The sequence below is a fragment of the Triturus cristatus genome, chromosome 2_1 (genome assembly GCF_964204655.1).
Source record: "Triturus cristatus chromosome 2_1, aTriCri1.1, whole genome shotgun sequence".
In the NCBI taxonomy this organism is placed as follows: domain Eukaryota; kingdom Metazoa; phylum Chordata; class Amphibia; order Caudata; family Salamandridae; genus Triturus; species Triturus cristatus.
Genome location: NC_140581.1, coordinates 295,034,790 through 295,059,193, shown reverse-complemented (window position 1 = coordinate 295,059,193; position 24,404 = coordinate 295,034,790).

Below are 24,404 nucleotides of genomic sequence, written 5' to 3'. Positions count from 1 at the left end.
GGGTTCTGTGTCCGGTTTGTCCAGTGTGTGTGACAGGGTAATGGCTGCATCACTGTGTGCCACTGACACATCGGACTGCGAAGGTGATGGGGCCGCATCACTGTGTGCCACTGACACATCAGGGGTCGGAGCTGTGTGTGTCGATGTTCCCGCTGCAGTCATCTGGGACAGGCTAAGTGGCAGCAATGGCAAGATGATGAACTGCAGGGCATTGAAGTTCCCGGCAACTACTCGCTGGTGTCCAGCCATGGCATCCATTCTTCCAGCCTGCATCTGCTCCATGGTCTCCATTGACCTCCGCATCTGTGCCAACTCTGTGCTGTCATCGCTGGTGCCTGTCTGACCAGACAGTCTTGTATCCGAATAATGGCCCCAGCGAGGTCAGCCAAGGTCTGTGGTGGAGCATGGTGTGGACAGGGGGTGTCCGATAGGGACTGTACGTGGTCCCTGATGGGACTCAGACAGCCACGTATGGCATCGAGTTTGGCTGCCACGAGCTCAAAACCCACCTGCAGCTGATCAGCCAACTCCACCTGGCAACCCAACACACGCCGTTGGAATTCCATGTATTGGTCGGGGGTCCTGGGAGACAGCCGTGGTAGTGTGTGTTTCCTGCTGTGTGGTCTGTGCAGGAGGTGGGGTCAATTCGAGGCAGCTGGCATGCCCTGCTCCTGGGTATGGGGTGCAGAGGCGGTCCATTATCCATTGGAGGGTGTCTTGACATATGTGCAGGTTGTCCTCTTCATCATCAATGATGAGAAGTGTGGTGTGCTCTGCAGGAGGTGTTGCTTGTCCCTCTGCAATGTAAAGGGGAGATGCAGGTTAACAGAGTTTCACATGTATGTTGAAGATTTGCAGATGTTTATATTCAGACTGCATGCCAATGTACATGGTGACTGTTTTGGTGGAACTGGCTATTTGATGGCAGTCAGTGTGTTTTTCGACTACATGACGGATGTGTGGTAGTACCCGTAGATCATCATCACACAGTGTCAGGCAATGCCAGATGTGAGTGGACAGTTACTACGCACCAGAGGAACCTGTTGTGAGCTCTGTCCTGTGGTGTTGGTGTTGCACTTTGTACCACATTCCCGTCATTGTTGATGTTCTGTGATTGCTATGTGTGTGTGCTGCATTGTGGGGGAGTTGCCCCTCCAGCTCTGATTTCGTGTACCCTTCTCCCTTTGAGGCAGGGTGCCTTTGAATTGTGTGCTTTTTGGGGGCTGAATTGTTTGGACAGATTTTGTGCCCTGGTTCATTGTTAGTTTGCTGCTATGTCAGAGTGTGACCTGCTCCTCTATGGATGTGATCCGCACTGGGCGACCTCCATGTCGATTCGTGAACCATGTCATGTTTTTTGACTGCTGCCATGCTATCGGGCATGCAGTGTCACTTGCATAGTCAGCGTGGCTCACAGAACCGCTGCTTTGCTGGATTCAGCACATGTGCATGGGTAGGTTGTGATATTGGTGATAGGGAGGGGGGGCCCCTTTGTGCACATTGTGGACGAGGGCCTACTTGGTGTTTTTATGTGTGCTGCAGGGTGCCAAGGCTATCAGGGACATGTTCCACGATCATTGTGGGTGTGCAGTGTACTAGTGTGCACTGTGCTACACATAATTGTGCATGTGTGCCATTGTCCCCCGTTCCCCCAGTCCCTTGTCGTTACTCACCCTGTTGCTGTTGTATCAGGTCATATCGAACTGTGTCCAGGCCCCCAGATCCTGCCACCGTCTCCACACTGCTGACTGTGGCCACCATTTCCTCCAGCTCATCCAGCTCCTCCTGTGTCGCAGGACTCCCACCTGCAGTCTCCGTTGCTGCCTTTTTGTTGGCGACGAGTTTCTGTTCGGTCTGCCTTTTCACATCATGCCAGCGCCTCTTGGCCTCCTCCATTGACCTCCTTGACACTCCGACTGCATTGATGTTGGTGAAGATGGCCTGCCATATTTCTGTTTGGGTTGCCAGTGCCGCAGTGGAGGTGCCGAACAGTTGTTGATGGTGTTCTATCACCTCTGTGACGATGATCCGGTCTTCCTGCGGACTGAAACCCGTCTTCCTCTTCTCCTTGCCCTTCCCCGAACAAGGGGTTCCATGCTGGTCCTCCGTGCGGTTTGTGGAGTTCGGCTTGTCCTCTGCACTCGGTCCGGGTGCATCCATGGTGCTACGCAGTTTGAATTGGTTTTAGTGGGTTTTTTTTCTTTCTTTTATAGTGCATTTTCCCGCCAGATGGGTGAGATTTGCAGGTTTTCGCAGCTTTTTGTATCCCGCTTGGCCTCATCGTAGCTTTTTTTGCGTTCGTGTTTCGCATTTTTGCAGCGTGGCATTGTTTTTAACGTGCCCATTTGACCCGTTATCTGGTGACTATCGCATGGTACCGCCGTGTTGTGAATACTTGGCTAACACGGCGTAAATTTCCAGCGATAGACTGCGATGTGGTAGGTTGCGTTAAGTTACTTTTGCGGTGATTATCACACGTTCTTAATAATATGCCCCCTAGTTTCTCAGGTCTATGTGTGACTAACTGCTCCAGTTTAGGTTTTTTCTTTGCATTCTGGTACTTTTATTCTTGTGAATCCTATTATAAAACGAGGGCTAGAAGTCCCAGAATGAAAAGGCAAAAACTGGTGTGGAGCACCTAGTCACATCTAGACCCGGTAAACCTGACAGCTATGGTACCAGCAAAGCTGCTGCCTTTTGTTACCGCAGCTGCAAAAGAAGGAGTAAAAGCTGAGCCTGACAAACATTTGTGTCTATGCCTTTTTATTTCAACTCCCTTGCAATTATGTTTTTGTTTCATGCTATATTTACAGAGTATTAGATGGCTGATGAAAATTGCTAAATGGGAGCACACAGAAAGCCTGCTCCGACCTTATACTATTCCAGGCTCAGCTGCTCCCCTTAGCCCAGGTTCACTTACAACCCCATATGTCTGTGCTAAAAGGAGCAATTTTAAAGCAGTACCCAACATTTCCATTTCATTTTACTCTTTAATTGCCGCAATGTCTCTGTGTTTCTATGCTAAAACATACTGCCTGTACTGGTTCTAAGAACATGATGATCCTACAATTAGCAAGAATAAAATGTGCTCTAACTCAAATGGCAATAGCAAGACTGCGACAGGCAAACTCACCATACTTGTGTCTCCCTCACCTACTGCAAAGGCATGATCCACTCAGCGTTTAATTTGAGCAATTGAGTGCAGATTGGGCCCACAAGCACCACTGTTGGAGACTGTCATACATTTTTCCTCAGCAGTTTTTGATCCAGGGCAAGAGAAATAAAAACACAAAAGTGCCAAAGAAGGATGAGGAGAAAGATGGAAGAATAGTAACAAAGGGAGAAAGCAGTGATAAAATGAACCGATAAGGGCAAGATAGAAAGGTAGGGAGTGTTGGATGAAGGATTAAAGAGGCATAAGATGAAATAAAGACTACACAGCTTTCTAATTCAGCACCCCAACCTTTGATAATGCCGACTGTGGGCTTTAGGCAAAACGTTATGCCCTGGAACTTATTCATGTATAAATGATGCCCAAGATTGAGCTAATGTCAAATAATGTATTTTGCTGCACTTGTATAGCTGTACACGCGACATAATAGCTTCTGAGCACTTTAAAGATGGCGCAAGTTTAAACAACAGCAGAGTAAGTCATGGTGGGACTGGACTTTGGCAACCAACTCAGTGATCCTGCCTGATGGTTCTGGTTGTAGTGATGAGAAAATAGATGTGGGCGAGCCACTGAAAGTTTAAGCCAGATTTGTGCTGAATGACCTTTATTGTAGGTTCTGCCAGCCACCCCTACTCTAAACCAGTTACCAAGAATTAAAGTCAAAGTATTAGCCTTTACTGTAAAACTGGTGAGATAAACAAATTCCTATCCAGTGGCTAATGTGAAACTACCCAACCTGAGATCAATCCAAGCTCCCTCACCTGACCAAGGTATGTGATTGTAGGCAGAGACGTTGTTTCATCACGACAAATTTAATTTTATTATCGCATATCAGAACACCTTCACATATGTGAGCTCAGGATGTTTGCTGTACAAAACGTTACTGTGTTTGATTGAATATACTGTAATGCTGCTCCATACACAATAAGAATAAAGGGCACACAACAACTGACTTACTTCTTAGTGTTTTTTAGTGGTATTGTCATCTGGGCATGGGGCAGGAATGCTTTTACACTAAAGTTTAAAAACTGTCAGTTTTAATAAGTGCCTCTCAATCCAGTGATATAATCTGATAAGGGGCATCTCTTTCACTTTCCAAAATTAAGAATCAAAGTCAACGCATTAACCATCAATGTAAAACAGACAGGTGAGAAAAAGAGAATCCCATCTAGCTTCTAAACTGCACCACAAAAATTATGAAACCTGAGATCAATCCCGGCTTGCTGCTAGACCAAACTGTGGGATTCTAGGTAAATATTTTGTTTACCCATGCCACCTTTTTCTTCATTATTGCATAGGAAAACACCTAATATGTGAGCTCAGGTTGTGCGCGGTCCAAAAACCTCTTTTTTTTGCCCTCATATCACCTGATATAAGCAAACACCCTCCTGATCTCAGCTTCCCCTAGGACTTATATTGGGGATCTTTTCTCAATGGTAAACAGACATAATATCGAAAGGAGAGAATATCGAGTTTTTAATATAGAATGGACAGAATATCGAATTGCCAAAATATAGTGGTGAAGAATATCGAAAATCAGGTAAGAAATAAAATATCGATTTAAATAATATAGAAGTAAGTAATATCGACAGTCATAATATAGTTGTTAAAAATATCGAATTTTTTTATAGTGTTTTAAGTGTTAGTATATGTGTTAAAAGTATGTATAAATTTTGGAATGTATGTTTGAATATTTTTAAAGTAATGAATTGTATGTTATTTAATTTTTGTGTAATTTAATTCCGTAGCGGGTTGTGGGTTTATAGGGGATTAGGGTGGGAAGTAATTTAATTATAGTACATTAAATAATAAGTTTTTAGGAATTATTAATTATTTTTAATTTAATTTTGCGTTTTACTTCTGTAGCGGGTTGTGGGTTTATAGGGGAATAGGGTGGGAAGTAATGTAATTGTTATTAGGTAATTATTAATTGGTATTGAAAATTAATTGGTTGTTGATTAATTATTAATTGGTAAATAATTAGTATTAATTGGTAATTAATTAGTATTAATTGTTTAATTGATAATTATGTTAATTGTATTAATCTATTATTTGTAGCGGGTTGTCGGTTTATAGGGAATATGGTGGGAATTAATTTAATTGTAAATATTTAATTATTGAAATAATTGTTGTATATTGCTAATTAATTTATGCTTAATGAATTATTAATTGGTATTAATTTTATTTATTTATTTTTGGTATTGAAAATTAATTGGTTGTTAATTAATTATTAATAGGTTATTAATAAAAAGAAATGGTCTTTATAATAAATTAATTATTAAATATTGTGTGATTGGTAATTAGTTTTAATATTTTTATTTGGTATTAATAATTTATTTATTTTTAATAAAATATTAAACTATTATTTTCCATACTATTGCACTCACTGGAGTGGGAATAGTAATTTTACCCCTACGCTATCCAACACTTTCCTTACTATTGCACTCACTGGAGTGGGAATAATAATTTTTCCCCCCGTATCCAACGCTTACCCTAGAGTTGCACTCACTGGAGTGGGAATAGTAAATTTTACCCTCCCGCTATCCAACGCTTTCCCTACTGTTGCACTCACTGGAGTGGGAATACTAATTTTTAGCCCTACGCTATCCAACGCTTTCCCTACTGTTGCACTCTTTGGAGTGGGAATAGTAATTTTTACCCCTATGCTATCCAACGCTTTCCCTACTGTTGCACTCTTTGGAGTGGGAATAGTAATTTTTACCCTCCCGCTATCCAACGCTTTCCCTACTGTTGCACTCTCTGGAGTGGGAATAGTAATTTTTACCCCTACGCTATCCAACGCTTACCCTACAGTTGCACTCTCTGGAGTGGGAATAGTAATTTTTACCCCTACGCTATCCAACGCTTTCCCTACTGTTGCACTCTCTGGAGTGGGAATAGTAATTTTTACCCCTACGCTATCCAACGCTTTCCCTACTGTTGCACTCTTAGGAGTGGGAATAGTAATTTTTACCCCTACGCCATCTGACGTTTTCCCTACTGTTGCACTCACTGGAGTGGGAATAGTAAATTTTGCCCTCCCGCTATCCAACGCTTTCCCTACTGTTGCACTCTCTGAAGTGGGAATAGTAATTTTTACCCCTACGCTATCCAACGCTTTCCCTACTGTTGCACTCTCTGGAGTGGGAATAGTCATTTTTAGCCCTACTCTATCCAACGCTTTCCCTACTGTTGCACTCTTTTGAGTGGGAATAGTAATTTTTACCCCTACGCTATCCAACGCTTTCCCTACTGTCGAACTCACTGGAGTGGGAATAGTAAATGTTACCCTCCCGCTATCCAACGCTTTCCCTACTGTTGCACTCTCTGGAGTGTGAATATTTATTTTTACCCCTATGCTATCCAATGCTTTCCCTATTATTACACTGTCCGGAGTGGGAATACTAATTTTTACCCTCCCGCTATCCAACGCTTTCCCTACTGTTGCACTCTCTGGAGTGGGAATAGTAATTTTTACCCTCCCGCTATCCAACGTTTTCCCTACTATTGCACTTACTGGAGTGGTAATAGTAAATTTTACCCGCCCGCTATCCTACGCAAAAAAATATTGCATTTTTTTAATAAATAATACGTTAATATGTATGTATTATTTTTTTATTTTTACTTACATTAATTATTTATTAATTTTAAAGTCATTTAAGTATTTTTAAGTATGTTTCCTTTAATTATATGTTTTATTTCATTAATTTTACATTAATTTTAAGACATTTAAAAAAAATTGATATTGTGACTAACTATATTTTTTACAACGATATTTAGGATTATATATGTTTGTACTTACCTGTTTGGAGATAGGGCTTCGATATTTTGGCATTCTATATTTTTCCTTCGATATTTTGGCAATTCGATATTCTTCTTCTCGATATTTCGTCAGTGATCCGTTCTCAATCAATGTCTGCCCCAAGATACCAAACAGCACCATACATCAAGAGCTGACCAAGAGGTTTAATCATCAGACATCATGGTCTTCCATTAGACACCAGCAAATTCCAGAATAACCTGGATTCAGCCTTCCTCTTATTCCATTTAACTTTTTGGTCCAGTTCCCTGAAATATCTCATGGAGTTCCACCTCTCTCTCCAAGTTGAGGGTAGGGCCTGGTATCACATTTTACATATCTCCCTCCTAGCCTGGAGGATCAAATAAAATATCAGCTGATTTTGAAGCTTTAAAAGCCCCCCAATTACAGATTCTAGCTGTGCCATACCAAACATGATTATGGTGGTTCTTACCTCCACTTCCACTTCCAAGATGTCAGAGATTGTCCTGCCCACATTCCTCCCAAAACTTTCCAAGACCGGACAGCTGGCAAACATATGGATATCATCTGCCTCACGAGCTCCACACCTCGCACATTTGGACTCCCCAACAACTCTTATCTTAGGCAACTTCACCAGGGTCCAATAGACTATAAGTAATGTGAAAAAGTGGTTTATTTTTAATGCAGCAGATTTAATTACAGAACAAAGCATGCTTATAGATTTTGTCATGAATTGTCAGCTCCGTGCTTGGCAAGCATCCCGCCCAGACCAGGTAAAGGGGTCTCCTGCTTTCTTCTGCTACTGTGACCAGATATCTGTCCCAGAATGATGCCTCCTACTTTCTTGGTTTTGGATCCTGAAGATCCATATCCAGAGATTTTTCTCCTGAGTCCGGCCACCCCTGATTTCTGAGCCATGCCGATATCTGTTAGAACTTAAACTTGGAGAGCGTTCCATCTGTCAATTCCCACCAGGTATCCCAAGAATGGTACTTGCCCCCTTCCACCATAATCCCCCAGCGCGTTATTCCACAGACTTTCAGGGGTTTTGCCAGACTGTCCAATAAACACTACAGAGTTCCAGGTCAATCCCACACTGGTGACTAATCACTGTAGTATGAAATATCCAAAAAGGACTGAACCCCATGTCACATTCTTGGAGCAGCTTTTAAGATTTTCAGCCAAACTTTCTTTAAAACTTTAGGAGCCCCAAACTCATACATGAAACCAACCTCTGATGTATTAGTTAGCATAACACAAGACATAAGACCCACCAATGAGCTATCAGGGTCAAGCGTGAGTATTCTGCTATTCTTAAGTTGGTATGCCTAGCAATGCAATTGAAAATCCGGGAACACCAGACCCCACTTCCTACCCTTCTTCTCAGCTTATTCCAGGAAAGTCTTATCCCCTTATTAGCCCGGATAAAGGATGTGAATCTCTCCTGTATTCTCGCAAGAGATTTGTTATTGAACTCTAATGGTATGTTGTCAAACAAATATGAAAACTTAGGTAGAATAGGCATTTTGACCAGATTAACACAACCGTACAAGTTAAGCGGAAGATTCTTGAATTTCTTTAAAATCCTATCTACCTCTTTAGAGACTTTCCCCAGGTTCACTGTAGAGACCTTATCCAGATCCTGTAGTATTTTTATACCCAGATACCTCAGTTCCTTCGATAACCTGATGCTTTGATGATCCTGATTCCAGACCATTACTTCCATTTTACTACTAATAATTTCATAGTTAGACAGGCTCCCAAACGAGTTCACCTCTGCCATCAAACTTGACATGATCAATGTTCGAGGTGTATAACATCAAATTGTTGGTATATAAAGCTATCTTCCTAGAGAAGGTTCCCATCATGAATGACATTATTTTGCTATTCTACCTCAGGCTTTATGCCAGGGGTTCAATATTTAGATCAAAAACAATAGGGGACAGGGGACAGCCCTGCCTGGTACCCCTTCCTATTTTTACTGAAGGGGTAAGACTGCCATTAACTAATTCCTGTGCTTGAGGTGCCCTATAGATCTTATGCAGCACATTCCAGAACTCCTCTCCAACTCCAAACTCCTTAGTGTGCCTACCAAATATTTCCAGTTCACCCAATCAAAGGCTTTAGCAGCATCTAGAGTTACAATTGACAGAGGGACTCCCTTGGTTGTAGTAAGAACTATTGAACCTATTAAGGTGTGTGAGGTCTCTTACCTGTCTTTTTCTCAGAAAACCCTTCTGGCCTTCATTAATTAGGCTCCCAGCTACCACAAACGGATACCAGAATACTTGTGAGGATTTTATAGTCCAATTTCAGCAGTGATATCATCCGGTATGACTGACACTGACACTGCATGGGATCCTTACCTGGTTTCAAACGTAGAGAGATAACTGCCCCATTCCAAGATTCCGGTAAAGGGGAATCCCTCATCAGCACGTCATTGAAAAGTTACAGCCAAACCAGAATTACTACCTCCGACAGCTTGATGCTATTTTCGTTTGGAATCCCATCTGGCCCAGCTGCTTTCCCCCTTTTAAGTTTTTTAGCAGCTGTCAGGATTTTATTCACCATTCTTTCACAGTTCAGTCATTGCTGCTCCTCGGAACTAAGCCTCGGTAGCAGCTTGCCTGAAAGCCAATTATCTAACTCAACCTCATCTACCTCATGATTTTCTAAATGTAAATCATGTAATAACTTATAGAATCACTCCACCTCTTCTGAGTCCTCCACCACTCTATCCGCCTCTTCATTCTTAATTTTCCTTACATTATTGTGTGTTCTATCCATCCTGACCTTCCAAGCCAATAATCTGCATCTCTCTCCCTGCTCGTACACCGTCAACTTACTCGCATCCTTCTGCTGTTTTAATTTCTCCTCCAATTTCTGCTTAAACTTTAGTTGTAAATCATCCAACCTTTCCTCTAGACTCTTTCCTATGTCCCCCTGGACATGGCCTGATTTCAATTTACCTTCCGCTGCCGCTATCTTTCCTTCCAACAGAGATGCCTGCTTCCTTTAAAGGCCCTCCTCATCCAAGCCTTAAATGTATCCCTCATTACCTGAATGGAGGATGAGGCTGTATTCTACCTAAACAAATCTACTGAGCCTGCTTCTATCCCCTGCATGATTTCTGGTTGAATGAGTAGTCTTTTATTTATACGCCATCTCCTTAACGCTGGATTTATTGGTAGTTTTAACTTTAAAAATAGTTTGGCGTGGTCAGATATATGTATAGGGAAATATTCTATGTCTATAACTCTTTCTATCTCTTCTGCATCTAAAAAGAAGTAGTCAATCCTTTAGAAATAGACATTCTTCTTACTGTAAAATGAATAGATCTGACATTTCCCCTTTACTCCACGCCACACATCGCAGAGGTTTAGATTTTCTATCATTGAAAGGAGGTAAGCCCTCCTTCTAGGTGAACTATTTTGAATACGGACTGAAGACCTAAGTAAGTTATTGTCTAGTAGGATGTTAAAGTCTCCTCCTAGAATAAGGGTGGGATTCAATCTCTAACAGGCTAGAGAGAAGGATGGTCAATATTGAGACACCATCCACATTTAGGCAACTATAACTAACAAGGGTATATAAGGTCTTCCCAACCTAATCTCAGCTACTCTCCATTGTCCCCTCCTTCATTGACCTTGTATCTCTGCACTTCCACCCTGGAGTTTATTTTACCTACTATAGCTACCCTTTTGTGCAGTGTTGCTGATCCGTTACTACAACTTTTTCTACCCATCTTTGCTTTGTGAAAAGCATCATGCTCTCCGACCGTAAAAAGTTGGTCTCTTGTAAAAGAATAACTTGGAATCAACTTTCTTTCAAATATTGGAGGACCAGATGCTGCCTTCTTTTAACCCGCAAACCATTCACAATTCAACTCATAATAGTGAGGGGTTCACCCCCTGTAATTTATTACTCTCCCTCATCACCCTATGTAATCCATATGAGGACATTGGGTTTTTTCCCCTATGCTCCCCCACCTTGTATGCACCCCCTAGTGAACCCTCCCAATAATTCCTCCAGACATACAATGCCAGTTCGAGCTGGCACCTTTAGGAATGCAAAAATAACAAACTCTATTACTCCTCATGAAAGCACTTATATATGCCGAACCTACTTATCCCTTATCATATTCTGGGCTATGAAGTTGTCCACTTCCTCTGGGCCCAACAAGTTATGCATTTTATCAGCCCACATAACTTTCACAATTGCTGGGAACCTTAGCTGCACCACCGCCCCTATTTCTTTGGTGGTGCAGGAAATGTCTGACCTGATTTTAAATGTAAGATCTTGAACCTGCAGAAATTTCTCCTTCAAGGCTGCCCCCAGGATTTTTTTCTTCAGTTATATATGACTAGAAGTTAACTAGAATCTTTCTATGTTTCTTACGTGCAGGGTTCAACTTAAAGGGATCACAATCCCTTCTTTGGATCTCAACTTCTAAGTATAAAGCGGAGGTTACCTCAGGAAAAGCCTTGGTCAGAAGATCCACCACAAATGACTTAACATCAGCCCCCTCATCCCCTTCCTTTCTATTCAAAATCCTAATGTTGTTCCTCCCGAAGTTATTATACATCTCTCTAGTTACTCTGTCAGTTCCCTTTTCCGTTTGCTTCAATGTAGCTACTTCTCAAATGTTATCACTCAAATTCGACCAAAGCTCCTCTACCTTACTTTCTAGTGCATGTGTATACTTTGCTAGGTCCGTCATTTTTTCCTCCAAACTCAGACATGTGTCCTGTATTACTTTTTGGTTTGCTTCCAAGGTTGAGAAGCATTCCTTGATCTCTTGAGACGATTTGCTGATCATCTCCTGACCAGAATCCCAACTTGGCACGTCACTACTGACCCTGTTAGTCGATTGATCCGATGGGGGTGGCTGTGGAGAACTACCATACACCTCTACCATCCTTTCTGCTCCACCAACCCCCTCCTTGCTACTATGTAGTAGGCTCAATCCCTCCAGTGGTAGAAATCTAATTGTGGCTGGAAAGTCTGGGTCGATTACGGGGGGATTTGCACACCCTTTACCTTCCCCTTATCCTGATTTAGCATTATCCCACCCCCGCTGAGGTTCCTACACTGGTCATAGTATTTACTTTGAAAGAGGATCTCAGTGAGGGTGTCACTCTGGGGCATTTGGAAGCAGTCTTATTTCTTGAGTATTTTAACAGAAGGTCCCTTTCTTCTGATAGTTATAGCCAGGATGCCCGAGTCACTTTGCAAAAAAGTCCTTGACCTTAATGTTGGGATCTCGTGCCTGCATTCCTTCTCTTTGTTCCTTGTGCAGAACTTGGAATGCCATGGCACTGGCAGTTGCTGCCAGGGAATCTGAGAGATCGGATGTAAATAAAGGAGACTGGACGACTTACCTGAAAACTGTCTTCTTTTTAGTGGCGACAAGTTGTCCGGTCCTCAGTCTTCTCCACTGTTTCCTTTGCTGTACGTTCTGTTGCTCTATCCACCGCCCTTAATCCTTGCCTGCTGACCACTATAAGGAAGACTACCGAGTATCTTCGAAGCGTTTTCGGTGAAGGCCTGGATGTTGGTTGGTGTTTATCCCGAAAACTGCAGCTGCGGCGAAGGTTTTGGTGAGGTTTTGTACATTTTTAAGTATTTTTCCGGAGTGAAAGAGCTTGCGCAGTGACGACCAGGCATGTGTCGGCACGCGTCACTTTGCTAATAGAGGGTTTCTGTTTCCCTGACAACCAGCACATGCGTCTTCACGCACTTCTTTGTTGAAGGCTTTCGTTGTGTGGCAACCGGCACGCATATCGGCGTGCATCACACTTTCGATACAGAGCTTATGTTGTTGTGGTAACATCACGCGCCACATTGTTGAAGGTTTTCGTTGTTGTGGCAACCGGTACGCATCACACTTCCAACACAGAGTTTCTATTGTAATCTGGACATGAATCGGCGTGTGTCACTTTCACGTTAAGGAAATCTCATTTTGCAGTGACTGTCAGCAAGCGAGCAATTTTAAAGGGGCACATTCATTTTATTCGAAACAGTAAAATATTGTGAAGTTGTGTAGCACCGATCTTAGTGCCAATTGTGAAAAATATAAATGCTTGTTAATTTCTAGTTAATCAAGCGTGTCGTCAACCAATTTCAGTGCACTTATTCACAATAGTACCTTGACATTATTTTTTCATGGCTGGTCGGTGATATGCACAATTTATTCTCTTTAATTGTACTGTGGCTCTAAATACACTTGGCATAATCTGCAAGTTAATTACACGTTTGTGGTGACTTTTGTGGAGGCAACTCACCCACGCAAGGCCCCCAAATGGATCACGTAATTGCACCACCTCCCTTTTTGCAGTATCCTGTTACTCCTGCTGTCATTTGGCAACAATGGAAGGAGACATTTGAAGGCCTATCTTGTGGCGATTGATGGAGACACTTTTGTTTCAAAGAAAAAGAAAGCCTTACTTGTATACAATTTGGACGTGGAAGGGAGGAGCATTTTAAAGACTTTGGGCCATATGTAGGTAGATTACATTTACCGATTCTAAAATACCGAATTTTACCGATTCGGTATTTATGAATCGGTAAATGTAATGTAGGTAAAAAAATACCGATTCGGTAAGTGTCGGTATTTTAGAATCGGTATTTACTGATTCGGTAATGGTAACCTGTATCTCATTGATTCCTATGGGCCAGGAGGCCCATAGGAATCAATGGGAAGCCAGTTACCATTACCGAATCGGTAAATACCGAATCGGTAATGGGGGGAGTTCAATCAAGGGTGGCAGGGTGTCACATTGACACCCTGTTGCACCCCTGATACCTGCATGTGTGCACATGTGGCACACATACATGCCCTGAGGGCATGTGTGTCTGCCACATTTCACACATCTAAGGGCCAAATAATGCCTTAACTGAGACATTCGTCATTTACCACCAACTTTCAGTTGGTGGTAAATAACGAATCCCCACACCCACCACACACTCCCCCTACATCTCATTTCTGTATTCGGTATTTACCGAATCGGTAAAATTGCCGATTCGGTAATTTTACCGATTCGGTAAATTACCGAATACAGAAATGATCCCCCTACATATCAAAAGCCTAAATACCAGTCGGTAACGGTATATTTACCGAAAATCGGCCGTTACCTACCGGTATTGGGCTACCTACATGAGGCCCTTTACCTCTTGAGCTTGTAAGAGCATGCGGCAGTAGTGGTGATGATGGTGACTCTTTAATAATAGACGATTACGCCTCACTTATTAAAACTCTGGACAAGAGATTTAATCCCATGAGGAATATTGTACTTGAGCATCACAAGTTTTTGCAACGTGCTCAAATCCCTGGTGAATCCATTGATGATTTTGTAGCTGCTCTCAGAACTCTAGCTGTCGCCTGTAATTATAGAGAGTTCAGAGACGAAATAATCCATGATCAGCTCATTGAGCGCACTTGCAATAAAAAAGATTCATGAGAAACTTTTAGCTTCCGAAGATCCTGACTTAGAAACTGTTCTTATTTTAGCTAGAAGAATAGAGCATTCTCAACTATGCATGAAAGAGATCAGTGGGTCTGAATCATCCAACGAAGTCAAGTTAATCAGTACCAAACCTGCTGGTAAGCCTACTAAAGGAATCAACACAAATGTACCTAGTATTTCTCCATCTGCATCCAGTTTGCCCAAACAGAAATCTGAAAGACCTCTAAAATCTGGCCTCTCCTGTTATCGATGTGGGAGTAGATCTCATCTGGGCAATTTTAAATTTTGCTTTGCTATAAATCAAACTTGCTTCAAATGTGGTAAGAAAGGACATTTGGCACGTATGTGCAAGGCTACTGTTGCACATAGAGGTCAGTCAAGAATTGTGAAAGCTATTGAGGAGGATTATGTTGACTCTGGGAATAAGAATAAAAGTTACGAATTATTAATGTTGTCTTCCTCCTCTTCTCAATCACATGGTGTGGTGGAAATTGCATCCATCGTTGAACCGCACAAAAGAAAATCCCCTGCGTGTGCCATAAATTTGAACGGCAGCAGTACAAAGTTTTTGGCTGATTCTGGTTCTCCTTTGACCCTCGTTAATGCAAAAGACTTTGAGGGATTGGGCAACATTTGTGTTGATCAGTCCAACATAAAAACCTTTGCTTATGGTGATAACAGAGTAGAAGTTCCTGGCAAGTTTGAGAGCAAGGTGGCATTCAAAGGGAATTTAGCACAAGGGACTGTATACATAGTGAAGGAAGGTGCGAATTTATTAGGATGGGAGGAGCAGGGTAAGCTGGGAATCATCCTAGATCCCAATCATCCTGAGATGGTTTTATCGAAATACGAAGCCAAACAATTTTACTCTAATCTTCCTGCGGATACCCCTGTGCATGCAGTTACCAGTAAATCGTTATCTGAGGGCGATTGGATTCAAAGTTACCCAGAGATTTGTAATGATGAATTGGGTAAACTCAAGGGTTTTCAGCACCGCATTGTTTTGAAGGAGGGTCGAAGAGCAGTGGCACACAAGGTGCGCAAACTACCTCTTAGTATGCGTGGTGAGCTCAAACAGGAACTTGAGCGGTTGTGTTCTATGGGTGTAATTGAGCCCATTGAGGGGTCTGAATGGTTGTCCCCTATTGTTTTGGCACGCAAGGCTGACAAGTTTCTCAGAATGTGTGTGGACTTGCGTGATCTAAATTCTTGCATATGGTTGGACCGCCAACCCCTCCCCATCAATGAGATGTTGTCTACACTAGAGGGTGCAAAGACTTTTTCTTCTCTTAATATTTCCTCTGTTTACCATCAAGAAGAATTGTGTAAGGACTCGAGAAATCTCACGTCCTTCGTAAAACCTGAGGGTGCATTTCGCTATGTAAGCATGCCGTTTGGTTTGGCATCGGCTTCTGCAGTGTTCCAACATCTCATGGGGAGCTTGTTTAAGAATACTGTAGGAGTCGTGTTTTTCCAGGACGACATTTTGATTTATGGTAAAACTGAATTAGAGCACAATTCCAGAGTCAGGGAAGTATTAGACATTGTCAAGTCTAGCGGATTAACGTTAAGAAAAGATAAGTGTAATTTTGAATTTGAATTTGAATACGGATTTATAAAGCGCGTAGCTACCCTGGGGCGTCCCAGCGCTGTCAGTCGACCTATTGTTCCGGAGGGGGGGAAGAGGAGGTGGAGAATTATGGGAAGAGCCATGTTTTTAGTTGCCTATTGGAAGGCTAGTAGGTTGTGTTCTCTTCGGATGGAGAGTGGAAGGGAGTTCCACAGTTTTGGAGCATTGTAGGAGAACAATCGCCCCCCCCAGAGCGGGCCTTTTTTATTCTGGGGACGCTGGCCAGGGAGAGGGAGTCTGATCTGAGTTGTCTGTTAGACTGATGGGGTTTGACGAGGGATCTCAGGATCGGCGGGCCTCTGCCTTGCATTATTTTGTGTGAAATACAAAGGGTCTTAAAGGTGATCCTTTCCTTAATCGGGAGCCAGTGTAGGCTTTTGAGGGCCGGTTTGGCGGAGCATCTGGATGTAGTCCCGGTTAGGAGTCTGGCAGCCGCGTTTTGGGCATACTGCAGTCTGTTAATGACCGATGCAGGGGCCCCTAGATAAAGGGCGTTTCCGTAATCTAGTCTGGAGTTCACCAGCCCCTGCATGAGCAATTTCCTGGACTGGAAGGGGATCAAGTGGAGGATCTTCCGCGCTGTTTGAATGAGACCGAAGCAGATGCCTGTGGTTTTTCTGGCCTGGGCTTTAAAGTTGAGCTCTTGGTCCAACCAGATACCAAGGCTCTTGACTTCTGATTTGGGGGTGGGAGGTGATCCCATGCAGAGTGGCCAAGAGAGGGAAGGAGGGAGTTTGCGTGGATTTCCCAGGAGGAGGATCTCGGATTTCTCTCCGTTTAATTTCAGGCGTGATTCGCACATCCAGTGGAAGATGTTCTCAAGACAAGCTGCCAGGTTGTCCAGGCTTTTACTCGACTGGTTTAAGGACACCACCAGTTGGGTGTCATCGGCATACATGACTGTTTTTATGCCGAATGGGGCTATAATGTCCTCTAGGGGGGACATGTAGACGTTAAAAAGTGTGGGGCTCAGGGAGGAGCCCTGGGAGACCCCACACTGGAGAGGAAGAGCTCTGGACATAACTGTGCCATCGGACACCTGAAAGGTTCTGCCTTCAAGGAAGGATTTGATCCAGGACAGGGCGGTGCCTGAAACTCCTACCAAGCTGAGCCGGTGGATGCGGATGGCATGATCCACCGTGTCGAAGGCGGCACTCAGATCGAGGGGGATCACTGCCACTGATCCTCCTGCGTCTATGATGGTTCTTGCCTCCTCGACCACGGCTAGTAGTGCGGTGTCTGTTCCTAGTCCAGGTCTAAACCCTGTCTGGGATTGGCGCAGGAGATTGTTGGTTTCCAAGAAGAGGGATAGTTGGTGGTTGACAATTTGCTCGGCCACTTTGCTGATGGCCGGGAGGAGAGAAATGGGTCTAAAGTTGGATAGGTCCGTTGGATCGAGGTGGGGTTTTTTAAGAAGTGCCCTGACTGTAGCTTTCTTCCAGTTGCTGGAACAATGCCTAGTGCTAGGGAAACGTTAATCAGGTGGGTGAGTGGAGGGGCGACAGTGGCGGCGACCAGTTTTAATTTGCTCATAGGAGCTGGATCTGATGGAGCCCCGCTCTTCAAGGATTGTAAAGTGGTCAGGAAAAGTTCTGTGGTGACCTGGGAGAATGCTTGGAGGCGTGGAGCCTCTGCATAAGGGGGGGGGGGTAGCGGGGAGTTGGGAGGTAATGGGAGATGGGAGGGATTTGAGGATATTATTAATTTTTGTTGCAAAGAACTCAGCTAAATGGTTGCATCTGGTGCCCGATTGGTCTGGTGTGAGCAAAGGGTCTGGGGTTTTAGTGAGAAGGCGAACGATGCGATAGGTTTCTTTGGCAGAGTTAGCTGCAGCTAATATTTTTTTCGCGAAGATGGTTGCCTGGGTTTTTTTTGTACAGGTTTTGTAGTGCTTCATGGCGGACCTGTATTCGTTTTTGCTTTCAGTCGCCCAGTCCTTTCTCCAAAGGCGCTCGAGCTTTTTGCACTTTTTACTGAGTTGGCGTAGTTCTTGGGTGAACCACGGAGATTTGAGGGTTTTCTTCTTACTGGGGAGGGGTTTGACGGGAAGGATAGCATCAAGGGATTCATCGATCCAGCCGCGTAGTTGAACGTCTGCTCTGGAGGGGTCTGGGTCCAGCACTGGTGAGGTAGAGGCAAGTGCTTGGGCCCATGAGGCCGTATCCAGTTTTTGCCACGGGCGGGATGGTGCTTGGGGAGGAGGTCTCTCCGGTGCTTCAGCCGAACGTTGAAGCTTAAAGGGGATTAAGAAATGGTCTGACCAGGGGACAGGTATGGGGGTATTCACGACTAGTCTTGTGAGGTTAGTGAATATAGGGTCCAACAGGTGGCCCTTAGAATGGGTGGGCTGGTTGCTTTTCAAGTGGAGATTAAGGGAGGCTAGGTCTTCTTTAAGGTCGACGGCTGTTTTGTTTGTTAGGTCGTCGAAATGGAGATTTAGGTCTCCTAAGACCGTAAAGTTAGGGGTCAGGCAGGCAAGAGAGGAGATGGATTCCACAAGGGAGTTGCAGAAAAGTCGTTGCTGTCCTGGGGGACGGTAGACTAATATCCCCGAGAGGGTTGTGGATGGTGGCAAGTGGATAGAGAACTGGGCATTTTCACAGTCCTGAATTGGGCTGTCCTTAAAATGGCAAGCCAGGTGATCACGGTAGATGATTGCTTTCCCACCTCCAGACCCGGAGGGTCTGTCCTGGTGTTTGATAAGGTAGCCCGGGGGGAGTGTTTGGATTATGTCTGGGTCAGAGTTGGGGTTGATCCAAGTTTCGGTGAGAAAGAGGATCTCGATCTCAGAATCCTGCAGGAGCATGTTGATTTCTGCTTGGTGTTTCGGGAGGGATCTGCAATTGAGTAGAGCCATATTGAGCCAGCGTGGAGTCGTGGAGTGAGCCTATATGGACAGTTTGCGCAGGAATTGAGAAGGAAGCCCTTGCTCTGTGGTGGGGTGTACAGTATTTTTGCAGTTTTTTGTGGGGGAATGAATTTGTTCTGAGGACCAATCACAAACCACTGGCAGATCTTTTTACCACCAAGGGAGGTGGCAGGGCTACTCCACGTATAGCTAAGTGGCAGTACAAGTTAAATTAATTCAATTATCATCTGGAGTACGTGGCTAGTGTGAAAAATCATGTAGCTGATTGCCTGTCTAGGCTACCACTTTCTGAGTCTGATTTTGATTCTGTGAGTGAGGACTTAGAAATGGTGTGTACTGTTAGTGGAGTAGCTGACAAAGGAGATGCTCTGTCTGAAATTGATTGGAAGTTAACTTTGTCTGAAGATATGGAGATCAGGAAGGTAATGGATTTTGTGGTTCATGGCTGGCCCAACAACTTGGATTTGGCTCCCGAACTGATTCCTTTCAAAAGGGTTTGCGATGAGTTGTCCCTTGTAGACGGAATTCTACGTAGAGGTGGATTGTTGGTTGTGCCTATGACCATGCCCAGGATGGTGTTGGATCTGGCCCATGAAGGTCATCTTGGCATTCGTACCATGAAGCGGAGGGTTCGTGAGGATTTCTGGTGGCCGGGTGTTGATAGGTCCATTGAGCACTGTGTTTGTGATTGTGGTGCGTGTGTCTTGAGTGACAAAACTCAAGTAACTTATCCCTCTCCCATCAATCCCATAGCTGTGAAAAACTCACCCTGGTGTAAGTTGGGTTTCGATATTGCTGGTCTTTTTTGTGGTGTGGGTCGTTCTCCCAAATACGCTTTGGTGTTAATCGACTCTATGTCCAAGTGGCCAGAAGTTAGGTTTGTTGATGGCATCAATTCTGCAACCATCATTAATTTTTTCAAGGATGTTTTTCTTTGGGAAGGATTTCCAGAGGAGTTAGTAACTGATAACGGCACTCAGTTAGTGTCTGTGGAAACGCAGGAATTTCTGAAAGTGCATGGAGTTAAGCATATTCTCACCTCTCTCTATCATCCTTGCAGTAATGGTTTGGTTGAACGTCTTAACCGTGTGATCAAGGATCAATTACAGTTGGCTTTTGTCAATGGTTTGCACTGGAAGGAGGCAGTTTTCAACACATTGTGGGCAATGAGAATCACTCCTCACTCGAGTACTGGCATGTCTCCTTTCACCTTGCTAAGGGGCAGGGTTGCTGGTTCCAAACTGAACAAAGATTGGATGTCTAGGAAGGAAGTGGATTTGCAGACGCTAGGCAACGTAGTTGATGTCGGGGCTGTAGCCCAAGCCAAGTATGCATCAGACTGTGTCAGAACATTTCCTGTCTGTTAATGGGACTGGGTGAGAATCAAGAAACCTTTTTTTGTTCGCAAGGGATCTTCTCGGTTTTTTGCTCCAGTCAGAGTGAGGGAGGTGAGAGAGTATGTTGTTGTGTTGGAAAATGGGAAGATCTGGAACAAGTGTGCTGTCTCAGTGGTGCCTGAGTCAAAAGCTGAGTTTGTGAAAGGAAAATTTGGGATTCACACTCCTTACATGACTTCGCCTTCCATGGGAGAAAGTTCAAAGGTTTCCGTTCCAGTCAAGGAGGTTGTTCCCCGGGCAACCTCTTCTAGGACTAGAGTTGTTCCTTCCAGATTTCAAGACTATGTAAGGTATCAAGTTTTTTTTGTATCATTTGCTTACCTGTCATTTTGCAATTTATTTTTGTTTCAGGTTTCTCTTCTTGTTAGAAATGTTTTATCGTTTTGTTTTTATGTGAAGGAAGGGGGGGGGTGTTGGGATCTCATGCCTGCATTCCTTCTCTGTGTTCCCTGTGTGGAACTTGGAATGCCATGGCACTGGCAGTTGCTGCCGGGGAAGCTGAGAGATCAGATGTAAATAAAGGAGACTGGACGAATTACCTGAAAACTGTCTTCTTTTTACTTAATTTGTATCTTTTACCAAGTGCTTCTTTCCCCACTGCCCAGTTTACAGAATCCAAGTCCTTATATTCTCCTGGTGCAGCCCTGAGACCCAACGTAACAGCCTTACCCTCAAACCGCTGTCTCCTGGTTTCTATAGGCTCAGGTGCAGCTGTGTCCTTCAAACATTCTCCCCAATCCTCACCTCAAAGCACCTCCAGCTGCCCTATCCTGCTTCCACCAATACTGCTGCTTCTGCTTTGTTCTTCCTGCCTCTTGTTGGTTGCAGCTTGTACTGACTCTCCCTGCTCTTCCCCCGCCAGGATTGCTTCCCCATCGGGGAAGGATGCGCTGAGCCGCTGAATTGCCAAGGAGCGCGCTCATGGCCACGAGCCACTGAAGGTTCGAATGCCCACAAATCAGCCCTCAAATAATCATATACGAGGAGAATAGCTTCAAAACCAACTTCATTCCCCTACTGCAGATGAGGAGAACAGTAAACAATTCTATCTCATCGCTGTCCGATTCCCATGGGTGGAGCTCCCAACCCGCTCCGATAGCTGGCTGCCATGTTCCCTTACCTCCCTTTTGTGTTCGATTTAATAGACCATAATTTTGCTCCATCTATCATATTATAGGACATACATGACAACTATATTGCATCTTAGAGTTCACTAATGGCATTGTTGTGTTGGAGGGGGCAGGAATGTTTTTAAGTTGAAGTTTAACACTTTTTTTAAATGCATCTCAATGAAGTGATATAATCTGACATTTTAAGGTAAAATGCTTCTGCTTTCAGGAATTATCAAGTATCAACGTCAAACTGTTAACCTTTGATGAAAAACAGGAGTGAAAGATATTCCCATCTAGTGGCTTATTTAAATTGCACAACGTGAAAATATAAGCTATGGGACCAATCTCAGCTTCCTTGCTAGATAAATTGTGTGATTCTTGGTCAAGGTTTCATCTCCTTGTGCTTTTTCGAAAGTATTGCATGTAAGGACACCCCTAAATATGAGAGTCTAGAATGTGTGCTGTACAAAAAGTCACATGATTTAATAGGTTATGCTGTTCCTCCACATACAATTATAATTTAGGGTACACGTGACAATTCACTTGCTGGTAAGTGTTCACTAATTGCATTGCATGGGTGGGGTTCAAGAATGTTTCTAGTTTGAAGTTTAAAACCATAAATCTAATGGATCCCTCTCAATGCAGTGATATAATCTGACAATTTAAATGTGAAACAGTCATGCTATCAGCATGTTTAAGAAATGCACAGTTTTTAAATTTGAAGATAATTTATTGTATTTTTACATCACTGCAGATATTTTTATAGCTTTTCTCCTGCTAATTTATTGGCTTGCCACCTATTAAGAGAAAGAGGTCCTTTCTCGTTTTATGTGTTTATGACTTACTTACAGCAGACAGCCTTTGCTCATCAGCTGTACAGTACTGAGTGCCTAGACGCTGATTCTTTGTTCGGCTGGAGTGCCCTCGCCGCCCATATCTGCCCTGGTCACTGAAGCTCCAAACAATACCATGCAGGTGCAGAGCAATTACTACAATGCCAGCTCCTGTAGCCTTCAAGGCGTTCAGGTCCAGGCAGCTCCGCAGCTCTAGGCCAACAGAAACCAATGCACGGAAGGCACATGCTGTATGGAAAGGGGGCTCTGGCACTAGCAGGTTGGTGGAAGGTGGTGTGCTACAGATGTGGGCCAGGCCGCAGGTGCACTAAAAAGCAGCAGCGACTTTGGGTCCTTCAGAGAAACTAACAGATGGTGTGCCTGAGCTTTTCAGCACACGTGTACAGGCGTTGCACCTCCAAAATGATGATATCATTGCAGACTGGCAGAGTCGAGCAAGGGTCAGGGAGGGCATGGCCCACAGCCCTTCCTCTGCCTCTCGTCAGTTGTTAATCAATTCTTGGCCCTAAGGGAAATGTGCATGATTGCACTGACCCTCCTCCACTGTCAGAGGCCAGTTCCTACCCATCCTGGCCCCTTACTCAATGCCCAGAGTGCAATCTATGGAACAGGTCTCAAACGACAATACAAATCATACTGAGGCAAATAAACGAAAAGACAGAACATAGCCTGTACATTTTAGGGGGGCCACAGAAAAATATAGACCAGCCTCCCCCATAGCTATGGCCCTGATGATTTGTATATGGAGAAAGCAAAAGTGCACACACATGAATAAATTAGCCCACGAAGTGAGCATGCTTAAAGCAATATATGGGGAGAGGAGTTGGACTAAGGGGCGAGGAGTTGGCCTAACGGCCAGGGCGCTCGAACTCGGACCTGGGGAACTGAGTTTGAGTCTCGGTAATGACGCTGAACATCCTGTGATTCTGGGCAAATCACTTGGGGGCATATTAACAAGGGCTTTATCTCCGCTTTCAACAACAGGGTGCTAACATGCAAAATTGCATGTTAGCACCCTTTTTCACTACGCTTCCCTTTGCATCTCTTATGAGATGCAAAGTGGGCGTTCCAGAGCAAAATAATAGGAGAAATGTAGCTAAGCGACATTTTTCCTATTCTCAAGCTTCACGCTAACCCTGTTAGAGACAAAAAAAGCACGGTTAACGCTGCTTTTTTATGTCTGGTAATTTAGCCATGTAATTCAATGGGAGGTGGATTACATGGCTAAATCCACCATAGGCTATCAACAAGCATATCCCTAGCCTTGTAGTTTTATCGCTGCATTACCAGCGATAACCCCCCCAAAATGCCGCTATCGCTGGATTTTTTATCGCCTAGGTGGTTAACGTTGTTAATAACGCGATAACCAGGCGATATCATCCAGCGATAGCGGGGGTTAAAAAAATTAATGCTAAGCGCCCTTAGCGTTAATTTTTCCTGTTCCTTGTTAATATGCCCCTTAATCTCCCCGTGCCTAACAAATAATTAATGTATGTCCTAATGTAACGTAACTGGCGCTATGTAAAGCGTTCTGATACCTGATTGGATTTGGGTCAAGTTCGCGCTATATAAAACTCTGCAAAAAAATAAAATGTCAGAAAAGGATAGGGTATTTAATGCTAAAACATTTGCCAGGGCTCCTGATTTGTGCTATTTTATGTGGCAGACTCCAATCCAATTTACATTCCCCTCTCTATAGCTCTCCTTTGTATTTCTGCCAGATATTAAGCATTTTAATAAAAACCAGTGTCTTTGTCTGAGGCATAGTGTGAACTGTGGTTTTCCTGCCAAGTCCCTGCTAGTGCCTGTAATGCCTGTGGCACAGCTGGGACTTCCTGTCACCAACTGAGAAGGGCCTTTTTAGACTACGTTTGCGCGATCAAACATACATGTTCTTCCAACGAATTTGTACAAAAAGGAATTCATCATCATTTGGGACTTTTGAACAGAAGGTGCTTGTAGCACAATTGTTTTCTTTACAGTTAACAGCAGCTGTACATGGTTTTCTTCTATTGTACTTAAGCTATGATGAGAATTATTAATCTGCCAATAGAGAATTGCTGTCTACAACAATATTAAAACAGTTGTGGCACACATTTAAAGGGTTTATTTATTCCTTTCTG